The 12,065-nt window shown below is 44.8% G+C and overlaps 1 protein-coding gene across 6 annotated transcripts in view; it reads right to left on the reverse strand.

Annotated features, from left to right (window-relative positions):
* Positions 1 to 7,372, reverse strand: part of PRR14L (proline rich 14 like) — a 54,947-nt gene extending 47,575 nt beyond the window's left edge. For 2 of the 6 annotated variants that reach the window (XM_040619771.1, XM_040619768.1), the window contains exons 1-2: positions 7,221 to 7,372; positions 5,351 to 5,470 (exon numbers count right to left, since the gene is read on the reverse strand). The gene's annotated coding sequence lies outside the window, so the exon portion shown is untranslated. Of the gene's footprint in view, positions 1 to 5,350; positions 5,474 to 7,220 lie in introns of all 6 variants that reach the window. The other 4 variants (XM_040619769.1, XM_040619766.1, XM_040619770.1 and 1 more) reach the window with 2 other exon arrangements.
* Between the last annotated feature and the right edge of the window lie 4,693 nt (positions 7,373 to 12,065).

Raw genomic sequence — 12,065 nt, forward strand, 5'->3', positions numbered from 1 at the left:
CTCCCACTCCCCCTGCTTGTGTTCCCTCTCTCGCTGGCTGTCTCTATCTCTGTCGAATAAATAAATAAAAATTAAAAAAAAAAAAAAAGAAACAAAAAAACCCCAAATACTGCCTTATGAAAAATTCTCAGTTTAAACCTGGAGGGCCAGCAAATGTAGATGAGCATGTCTGAGCATCCAAGGATAGAAATGATGTAAATTAGAAGATAAAGATGATTTTCTACTTGTTTTCAGGGCATGAACCTTGCCTGTTTTGTTCATTACTATATCCCCACTGCCTGGGAGAGGAGCTCAGCACATAGAAGGTAGTCAGTAAATACTTGCTGAATGAACATATACTGAGGGATTCTGAGGAATTTAATATACTGACTTTTCCTCAACAATAATTCTCTATGAAAGGATGTTTAGAGACAACAGAATTCCATTCCTGTACTGCTTACCAAACACTTGAGCTGTGTCTACCCAGACTAGCACAAGACGCTACTAAACCAGACCTTCAGCAGAACCCTTTTATTCAGCATCTTGACATTTTCCAAGTGCCTTCATAGACACAACTAATTTGATTCTCACAACCCTGTGAGCAAAGTAGAGCAGCCATCACTATTCCGTTATAGATCCTAACATCACACTGAAGAGGTAAAAGTGACCTGCCTAAAATATTACAGGGTTAATCTGAGGAGGGGGGGTACCCAAGGGGCTTCCACAGTGTTGGGAATGTTTCACCTCTTGAGCTGAATAGCGAAAACATGAGTTATTTGCTAAAATATGCATATTTGTGTAGTTCATAAAACTACATTATTAAAGTTAACACACACACACACACACACACACACAGCTAGGGAATGGTACACTTGGAACTCGGGTTTCGTGATTGGTAACTCTTCCATTTTAGTCTACCAAATGTGTGCAGTTTCCACAACAAAATTCACTTTGACCTGACCAAGGTGGAAGCTGGTTAACCAAAGAAGATACTACATGATTTCATTCTTGATGCTTTCCCCTAATCCTAACAAAAGGAGAGAAGAGGTGAGAAATTTCCGGCAACTGAGTTCATAACAACGATTTACCTGAGGTATAGGCAAATCCCTTTGGCCAAAATGCACACATGAAAGGATATTGCAGAAAGCCAGCAGATTTCTACTCCTACCACTTTCTAACATCCATCTTTTCCCAAAATAAACATATTACATACAAGCAAAATCCATTGCTGGCTACCAAACTGTTTTGACTATTGAGTTTTCTCACCTTCTCTCCACTGACCACATTCAGATTTCTGAGCAGGAGGGACTCTCCAATACACCAAGTAAATCTTTACAACTCAGTTTCCTTGGACCCTGTCTCTATTCCTGCCCTGATTTTCTGGGGGAGCCCACACATGTCACTTATACAAAAGGCACTTGCCTCCAGGTCAAGAAGCACCTACTCCTTGAATATTCCTGGGTTTACAATCTTTCCTCCTTGCACAGAAGATCCCACTGATTGACGCATGCTATCAAGACTGAACCCGGGGCCCTGAGGCAGGATAGATAACAGGTCCTTTCGTTTTGGACCATTCTGCCTTTCTTCCGGTTTTCCAACGTGTAGTGGATAGTTTACCTACTCACATTACTATGCTTTCATCCACTGGGTGTCCTTAATGTTCTGAAGGGCTCCTCCCCAAAAATAAAAGTATATAACATGACACTACTAACTTAAATACTAGAAATTATAGGAAATCAGACTGCTGGTCCTTTAAGTTTAGAGAGCACAGGAGGGCCGATGAAAAAATCTGAATCCAAAAAAGCAGCAAGGAGAGATAAATTGTTGTGTCCAGGAGTATGGTGAGAATCAAACGAGACACTTTCATAACTGGTGCTGACAAAAACATATCCTTTTTGGAGCTACAATCTTCCCCTTTCTCCTCTAGCTCCTGGATATTTTTAGAGGCACTTTAGACTTTAGGCCACTTAGGGTGTGTGTGTGTGTATGTGGGGGTTAACAGCTAAAGCAGAATTGCTATTCAATGCCAAAAAAGGGGAGGAGGTGCTCAATTTTCATTTGGTTCAGTTTCCCTTTCACGACAACAGATACAATCCAGTTTTTGGTTATCATACCACATACAGACCAGAAGAGTAAGTGCAGGAAAGGATACTGTAAAAGATCAGGTTTGTTAACCGAGATGGGCTCTCTGGGTCTCTTGCTACCACCACGTGCTCAGAGTTCCTCTCCCTTACCCGCCACTAAGGTGTCAGTGTTCTCAAAAGTTTAATCTTTGACACGCCTCCCATTCCAGGCTTCACTCTTTTAATGACCTCACCTTTTTTTGCAGCTTTTCTGCTATGTGGATGACTCTAAACTGTCCCTTTAAGTATAGGTGACCACACGAGCCAACAATTGCACTCCCAGGTACACATGCACAAAAACTAGTAGACAAATGTTCATAGCAGCACTATTCACAATAGCCAAAAAGTGGAAACAGCTTATATGTCCATCAACTGATGAATGGATAAACAATGTGGTACATCCGTACAATGGAATATCACTTGGCTGTAAAAAGGAAGGAAATACTGATTTGTGATACAACATGGATGAACCTTGAAGACATTATGGTAAGTAAAACACACCAGTCACAAAGAACCATATAAAATCTCATATATATAAAATACCCGGAGCAGACAAATCTGTGGAGTTGGAAAGTGATTTAGTGGTTCCTTAGTGAGAGCTGGAAAAACTGGGAGTAACTGCTAATAGTTTTGGGGGCAATAAAAATGTTCTAAAGTTGATTGTGGTGATGGTTACACAACTCTGTGACTATGCTAAAAACCACTAAATTGTACAATTTAAGTTGGTAAATTGTATGATATGCAAATTATATCTGAAAGCTGATTTAAAACAAAAACAAAAACACCTGTCCCCAGCTCCCATCTTTTCTCAAATTCCTGACCTATGTTTCATTTATAAGGATGGCACCCCTCCCAAACTTAACATGTCTAAGATAGAACCCATTCAACCCAATGATAATTGAGTCTTACTACATAAAAACAGCTAAGAAAAACAAAGATGAGTAAGATGTTCTCAGTAAACTTACAAGCTTATTTTTTATCCTGTTGCCTCTCTCAGTAACAACACCCCCATTACTCTAGAGCTCAGACTTGAATCCCCAGACACAACTATATCTGACCTTCCTCCTGTTGTTCCATTAGCACTTGTAGCCCACAGACTCAACTCCTGCAGTGTCTCTAACAAATCCCACTCCTTTCCATTCCCATGGCCCTAATTCAGGATTTGTTCCAAACACAAGATCATGCACAAATACACATTTACTAAACAGATCTGTATCATGAAGAGGCAATATTGATAATCACAAAGAACGGTTCAAAATATTCTTCAAGGAAAACAGTGCTGTTACGTTTCTTATGCATGCATCTGTGCTGTAAACTGGCATTGGCCAAAACAGAATTTTAAAGCTTTGGTTCCCCCCTAAATAACTTCCAGTTTACGAAAGCCAACCACCACAAAGCTTTCACCTCTTGAATCTTCTGTTTGGTAAAGATATCATTCTAAGAATTTTCAACCTGTAAAACAACTAAGCACATTGGCTGTTGAAGCAAAACAGACTTCTCTCCTTTTCTCCTTGCCCTATCCTGGGTCCTTGAATTTCTGAGCAGTATCTGCAGTTGAGTCACCCAGAACAGTGGAGTGTCTCATCTGGACCCCTCAGAGTTGAAGTAATATTTAGATGTAAGCCTAGAGCAGCAGATTAAAATTATTCTTAGTTCACTAGCTTGCACCACCAAACTCTTATTTTAGCCATCTATCAAAATATTGGTAATGCCACAGACTGCAGGAACAGAACAAAATTTTAACCAGACATTCAAGTTTATTAAAACTAAATTTCTAAATATAATGGAACAATTAAAAATAATGGGGTAGAGAAACAACTCTACAAAGAAGGCTGCCTGGGATAGTTTATCAAACTAAACATCAGAACTCTTTTATTTTGGTAAAATATGCACATAGGAAAACTGTTTGAAAGAATATAATCCAAATATTAGCCGTATTACCCTGGGTGAGAGGATCACAAACAACTTATACGTTGTACTTTTTTTTTTTTTTACAGTAAGTATGTATTACTTCTGTTAAAACATTTTTAAACATTGTTTCCCAAGATCCAAATAGGAATAAAGAATAACTGGTAAGTGTATTATCCCTTTATTTTATCAGTATCTTTCCAAATGTCAGCTCTCTGCCTCAACCATAGAAGTTTTTACATTAAAGTGTTAAGTAAACCTCAAAAGGAAACAGTGAGTTATACATACTCATAAAATGAAGGCAGGGATTTATAGCTTAATCCTTACTAATGACTTATAACCAACCTACTTGGTGAGCACACTGGCTAATTACCTAGTTTGAGGTATAAGCAAAAAATAAATCATAGATTCACAAACAACTCTTACCAGCTGCTACTGGCTTGTCATCTTTACCATGACACAAATGAGTATTAGATTGTTTAGGGAATGGACTTATCCCTGAAAAAAGACCCATACTTATAGAGAGTATGCAGTAAAGTTATCCCAATAAAAGAAAAAATTGTTTTGAATTGAGAACAATCATTTCAAAACCTTTCTATGTCAAATGCAACAGCAATGCTGGGAAGCAGTCTAGTTGCTGGTCTCTGAACTGGGAGACCTCAGTCCCTATCCTGTGGGCTGTATGGCCTTGAATGTGTCACTTAAATTTCCTGGGCTTGTTTTTCACATGTAAAATGAACAAGTTAAACAAAATAACCTCAAAGGGTCCTGCCACCCATAAAAATCCCACGACTCTAAACGATCTAACTTTTATATATCTCTTTGTTTCTCGAAGTGCGTCTATAGATACCAACAATGGTGGTAGAGTTCCAACTAAGCCCCACTGCAGGCACTCAGGGCATAGGAGGTAATTTAAGAACACTTTACACACAAAAAAGATGGAAAGCTTTTTCTTAGTGGCAGCGCTAATTCCTATCCTACCAAATAACAAAAACATGAAGAAAAGAAAATAAACTACCAGTGAAAGATTAACGCTGCAGTTCTCAATCTCATCAGAATACATTTTATAATACTAAAAACCTGACAAAGTGCCCTTTCAGTTTAGCAGTTCAAACACCCCCTAAAACAAAAGTTCTGGGAGTACAAAGTTTACAGCAGTAAGTAAAACGTAGAAAAAAGAATCAAACAAAGAAAACATCAGAACAGAAAACCATGTGCCCAATAATCCCCAGTCTGAAGGTCTCCCCTCCCTTTAATTCCAATGCAAAAGCGCTGCTCAAAACGAAGAACAGTTAGTAACACCAGGCGCTGCCACACTTGTGTCAAGGGACAATACTCACAATATCGATCAGGCCCTCAGAAGTTCACAACACTCCTTTCACCTTGAGAAAGGGGCTTTCTTTTCCAAGATTCGGACACTGTAGCCAATGCCTCCATGAGAGCATTCGGAGAAGGGGGCTCTTCTTGAGGGACAGAGAAAGAAGAATCTTTTAACGAGATCTCTAGACAAACAGAAAGTCGGGTAGGGAAGTCTATATACTAAAGAGGGCCCAGCTCTTCAACATGGAGTGTGCAGGAAATCTCAGAAGCATCAAGCACTGTTTCCCTTTTCCTTCCTTTATTAGCATGCAGAAAAAGGATCCCTCTGTCTCCACATGGGGAGTGAAACAGTGAAAATGCTCCTGATTTCTGACAAAGGATTTCTGCATAAAAGATTTTCATTTCTTTTTAAAGGAAAAGGAGAAGGAAACCATCTGGGCCACTCTAAATACACTGCAGGAAAGAGTCCTCCTCTGAAAGGTAGAGAGTCTTTGAGAAAAGAAGTTGGAAGCTCCCTCTTTGAGGAGGGGGAGGTGTGCAGATAGCAGGAAGCTTTTTAATCACTACAGCAGGTAGGGGGAGTGGGAGAGGACATCTCTAACCAGTCAGAAAGAAGTGATAGCTTCTGTGGACAAAGGGAAGGCCGGCTTTTAGTATCAGTCCTGCCTCCCTCTTGGAGTACAGACCTGTTTCCAAAAACAAAGTCTTTTTCTCTTGCTTATTCTGAGGCCCTCTTTGTTAATTTGGGGAGCATGGAAAAATCTAAAGGGAGTAGAAATGCCTCTTTCTCCACCCCAGGGTGGGGAAAAGTCTCCTTTCCAGTGAGAACGGATGGCTTGAACACCTGAGATGTGGGCGTGGGGACGGGAGGAGGCATGCATGGAAAAATCTGGGTCTCTATGGAAGATACTAGTTTTCTTTCTTTAACAACAACAACAGCAGCAGCAGCAAATTAAGTAACAATGACAGCAACAATTTACCAAAAGCTTACAATGTCCTAAGCACTTACACAAATTCTCCCTTAGCCCTCAAGACAATGCTGTACAAAGAGGACCCAAATTAGAGATGGGCTAACTGAGACTCAGAAAGGTTAAACAACTAACCAAGGTCACGAAGATGGGAAGTGGGAGACAGACTTGCAACTACCACATTCCAGACGCCATGCTCTTAACTGTGCAAGGGAAAGGAGCTCGTTGCACACCAAGAGACTTGCGGGAAGAGAAGCGAGGCTCCCTCTGTGGACGTGATTGGGGGAGGGGGGGAAGAGACTGACTTCTAATACTACAAAGTAAATTCAGGGTCTTCCTCTTTATATCTATGGGCAAAGGTGAAAAATAAAAGAAAGAAGGTTAAGTCTCTCTTTTACAGGGAAGGAAGAAACCCCCCCCCCAACACTTTTAGGCAAGTTGAGCCTCGCTTTTCATCTGGGGAGTGCTGACCAAATCGGGGGAAAGGTCTTGTTGAGGGGTTTTATACTAGCCCTCCGATTGAAATAAGTTTAGAATCTCCCCCTCGCACCCCGGGCGCGGGTATCGCACCGCTGACAAAATGCACAGGAGATGGGGAAAAGCGTACGCCCACAACAAGGGGCGTCGCCCTCCTCGAGAAGTTGGGGGTCCCCCGCCGTATCGAGGTTGAAGAGGAGCATCTCTCCCCCGTCGGAGCCATGACTCGGAGAAGCCGTTTCCCCTTCTCGACGCGGGGCCTGGTCTCCTCCCTCTCCCCCGGTCGTTCCGCCGCCCGCAGAACAGCCTTCGTTCCCTTCGGCGCCCCAAGAGGGAGGGCCTGGGGCTCCCCTCACGCTGCAACGCGCCGGCGGAGGGGTCCCCCTCCCAGAGGTGGAGTGGGGCGGGCAGCGTCGACCAAGCCTTCCCGCCCCCGGCCTCTTACCCTGAGGCCTGCTCCGCGGCCCGCGCTCGCCCCGCCAGCCCGGCCTTTGCAGCCGCAGCCCCGTCGCAGGCAAAGCTACCTGAGCCTACCGAGCCGAGAGAGCCCGGAGGCGCTCCAGCCGCCACCGCCTGTTCGTCTCTATGGTTTTCTTCCTCTTCGCTCCTCCCCCCCGCACTTCCTCATCCGGGGCCCGAGCCAGCCATGCGGGCTCACCCACGTCCCGCCCCCGCATGGCGCGCGCGCAATCCTAGGGGAGGCTCTTCCCGCGTCAGGCCTCCGGCCGTGGGCCGGCCCTAACAGCCCTCTGCCCCGCCCCTGCGGCCCGGCTTCTTAAAGGGGAACACACCTTTTGCTCCAGCTCCGATTGGGCCCATTGTCTCCACTGCTGCTACCCTGGTCCAGTCCACTATTTTCCTGGCCTTATCGGCTGCAATTCTAGGGGATTCTCTCCGGCAGCCCAGGAGATCTTTTTATAACTTGAACCAGTGTGTTAGGTCATGTTAGGCCCCTGCTCCTTATTATTTTCTTTTCTTTTAGATTTTATTTATTTATTTATTTGAGAGAGAGAGAGAGAGAGAGAGAGAGAACAAGGAGGGGGAGCTGCAGGGGGAGGGAGAGGGATAAGCAGCCTCCCTGCTGAGAAAGGAGCCCAATGCAGGGCTCGAACCCGTCAGGACCTGAGCCGAAGTCAGACAATTGACTGAGCCATCCAGGTGCCCCCCCCCCCACTTCTAATCACATTGACCACTAAATCTAAAAGGCACCTCTGCCTCCAGTCCTGCAAGGCATCTTGTTTTAATTTCTTCAAGGCTTAAACACTGGCTGAAATTGCCACGTTGCATCTATTTATTGATTCGTTCATCATCTGTCCCTTCCTATGCTTGTTCATCATTCTGTGGTCAGCACATAGCATGGCCTGGGCCACAAGTAAACGTTCAACAGACATTTGAAGGAAGGAAAGAAAGTTTATTCAAAAGGTAATCAAAGGGGTGCCTTTGTGGCTCAGTCAATTAAGTGTCCAACTCTTGATTTTGGCTCAGGTCATGAGCTCAGGGTCATGATCTCAGGGCCGTGGCATCGAGCCTGTGTTGAGCCCCATGTGGGGCTCTGTGCTTGATGGGGAATCTGCTTGAGATTCTTTCCCTCTCCCTCTGCCCCTTCCTCCTGCTTGCTCACGCTCTCAGAAAAATTTAAAAAAATCTTAGAAGGGGGGGAGGGGAATTAAGGAATTTCCGAGAATGGAGTCCACTTGATCCAAATCACACAGCCTTGTATTAAATACAGAAAGCTGTTGCTTTTTGGACCTTATCAACCTGGCTGACTATAGAACTGGAGGCTTAGAGGTTTATGGGAGATTTTAATTCTCTCTTCTCTGATCAGGATAACTTTGAGCCAGTCAACATGTGGACCATTTTGGTCAAGACAGTGGTTTTCCCACTTTGGGTCAGGGCTGGAGATACATAAACCCGAATGCCAAACCTATTATTTTACAGCCTGTGAGTGCATAGATCATCTGTATATGTGTACAATTCATACACAGGTTACTACAGTTGGTTTTGGGATTATTTAACTAGAAATTCACTTTAAAACATTTCTACCTTTACAGTATCCACATTGTCGAGTACTTTCTCAAGCACCTACCCCTTCCTGTAGAAGGGGAACTGAGAAACCCACCCAGTATTACTAGTTTGTCTTTTTGCCTCAGGCTCTAGCATGACTGTCCAGCACCACTATTGATCTTGTCTTTATTTTATTTTAAAATATTTATTTATTTACTTATTTATTTATTTATGGGGAGAGGGGCAGAGGGAAAGGGAGAGAAAATCCTCAAGTAGACTCCCCGGTGAGTGTGGAGCTTGACTCAGGGCTCAATCCCATGACCCTGAGATCATGACCTGAACTGAAGTCAGTTGGACGTCCAACTGACTGAGCCACCCAGGTCCCTCATCTTGTCTTTATTTTAAAATGTGATATTTTGTTAATAGTGGATTTTCGTATTAATTTTTATTTTGAAAATTATATTAAATATTATTTATCTTGTTCCCTGAGCTTCTTTGACACCTCCTTAACATTGTATGCCCTAAGGCAAGTGTCTCACTAGCCTTACCCACCTCACCCTATTCCCAATTCTGCTCCTAGCTCTGTATTAGGCACAAAGAGGTCTAAAAGAAGCAGCATATATATATCATTGAATCCCCTGGAAGTCAAGGAGAGCCAGTTTTCTAATCAATTCCATGCTTGTCAATAATACTCCGCATTTATATATAGCATTTTAAATTCTTTTAATTTGAAAGACCTAATGTAACATGTCCCTCATTTCATTTGGTCCTCAAACACCTTCGAACAAGGAAATACATGTATTTCTTATTTCCATCTGACAATGGAGAAAATCAAGAAAGGAGAAGAATTTGGTGCAAAGCCACACCGCCAAAAACAGACTATGGTGCAGGTGTTGTAGCACAGTGATCTTAGAATCAAGGATCCCCTACACTAGATCCCCAGTCCAGGAGCTAACTGCTCCAGCCTTCCCTAACCTTAACTAGGCTTTGACAAATTTTTAAAGGCTCAAAACCTATCAAGTTTTTTTTTTTTTAAGATTTTATTTGCTTATTTGACAAAGAGAGAGAGAGCGCACAAGTGGGCAGAGCAGCAGGCAGAGGGAGAGGGAGAAGCAGGCTCCCCACTGAGCAGAGAGTCTGATGAGGGTCTGGATCCCAGGACCCTAGGATCATGACCTGAACCGAAGGCAGACGCTTAATCGACCCAGGCGCCCCTGTCAAGGTTTTTTTTTTTTTAAACAAGTTTTTGCTAAATGAAAAGTGAAATATTTGCAATTCTAAGATAGGACACCAATTATGGACTTCTCTCAAGAGATAGAGGGCCAGGGAGAGAGAATCCCATTAGCCCTTCTGGGATGAAAAGACTTCCCACCAGCCACTGCTGCTAACAAAACAGTCAGGGGGAATCTGAATGTGTCCCCTGAATTAGCAACATTAAAGTCTTTTATAATAAGTTAACATTTTATCCCTGAAAGTTTTTGCAACTGTTTCAGTCCCCTTGATTACATGTTTTTACTTACATAAAAAATTACAATTATTTTATAGTTCTTTAACTTCCGAATCCTAAAGTGGAAGTGTGGATGTATGGGTGCTTAAGGAAGCTCTCGTCTTCACGCCCCCCCCCTTCCCCCGCATTCGCCTACTCCCGTCTCCTTTGTGGTATGCGACGTTTTTTCTTTAAACATTCATGAAATTTCCAAAAACCGTAAGTCAATTAGACGGAGCTGGCAACTTGTCAGGAGCCCTTGGCGAGTTTCTGGCACAGCCCACACAGCTCTCAGTTTCTTCTTGAGAACAGAAAGATGTCCTGACGGGCTTAGGCTAAGCTCCTGGGTGTGAGGAGGACGCTGGTTAAAAGCTCAGCCTTCAGAGCCATGTCGGACTCGACTGGGTCAGGGTCCATCCTTGCTTCCTTCTGAGGAGTTCTATTTCCCCTGCCTGTTTACGTGTCTGTGAAATACACTAGTACCTGCCACATAATAGGGATGTGACCATTTCATAAGGATGTCTGTGAAAGTTATGGTCTATTACTAATAACCAGGGAGGCACGGAATTCATTTGGGGTTTCCAGGGATTTGAAAACCACACCCCAAAGTGAATACTTCCCAGCAGGGTCCATCGCACTAAGTCGCAAGTGCTAAGCCCTTTGCATTTTACAAAAGTTCTCCTATTTTGTAAAACTATTTTGTGCTTCTCGGTAGCCCCGTGAGGCCAGGCAAAGGTCCACAACACCGTTTACAGATCCGGGGAGATTCGCCTGAGTTTGCCCTGTTGGGGAATCACTAAATGGGAAACGAAGCTCTTGGGCCTGGATCTGTCTGAGAATGGCTGGGAGGAAAAGGATTTCCTTTCTGGGGCACGCTGCCGTCAGGCCAGCGAGCGGTAAACGTAGCGGACAGCCAGAGATAAAGGCCACACGCGACGCCCCGCCCCTGGCGGGAGCCCCGGATCGGGAAGTGGCGCGGACACCGAGATGAGGCGGAGGCCGGGCCAGAGCGGCCCGGGGCGTGTGGGCGGGAAGGGGGCGGCGCCCCGGGGCGGAGCCACCGGAGCTGCGCGGGTTCTCAGGTGAGCACTCTGGGGGCCGGGCGGGCGGACAGGAACCTTGAGCTTGGGTACGGAAGCCACAGGGGCTGTGGGGGCGTAGGCGGGGCGTCCAGAGGAGGCGCGGGGGACCTCGGGAGGGTCCGGCCCTCGGAGCCCCGGCCTGAGGAGGGAAGGGGCTCCGGAGCTGCGGGTGAGTGGGGTTGCTCGCCGGGCCCGGGCTTGTGGAGTCTGAGGGAGGGGGTGGTGGCCCAGGTTCGAGTCCTGACCCCACTCCCCATCCTGCTGTGTGATCTTAGACAAGTCTCCTTGCTTCTCTGAGCTTTAGTGGCCGCAGCTGCGGAATGAGGGTGGGGAGGAGGAGCCGCTGAGAGTTTGCATAGATGGACATTGAGGGAACGAAGCCCTGCCTTCCTCCTGTTTATCCTCTCCTTGCCCAGGACACTGACCGCGAAACGTGAATGGTGAGAGTGTCTCAGTGTCTGAGTGACCTTGGGCAAGTCCCTCGCTCTGGCCCACCCCTTCTTCATCTACAAAATGAGTGCGCACCTCTTTCAAGATCTCTTTAGTATTTGGGTGTTATTGTTTTAGAGACAACGTAGTGAGTACCCAGTTCACTACAGGTTTTCCCTTTAGGGTGTGATAGAATATCTTCTTGGAGGTTAGACTAGACCCTGGCCCGAATTCCCCTTAATTCCCAGATTCTGTTTTGTCCTCTAACCCTCCTTGTAATTGGAGGAGC

Source organism: Ursus maritimus, unplaced genomic scaffold (genome assembly GCF_017311325.1).
Source record: "Ursus maritimus isolate PB19 unplaced genomic scaffold, ASM1731132v1 scaffold_33, whole genome shotgun sequence".
Taxonomy (NCBI): domain Eukaryota; kingdom Metazoa; phylum Chordata; class Mammalia; order Carnivora; family Ursidae; genus Ursus; species Ursus maritimus.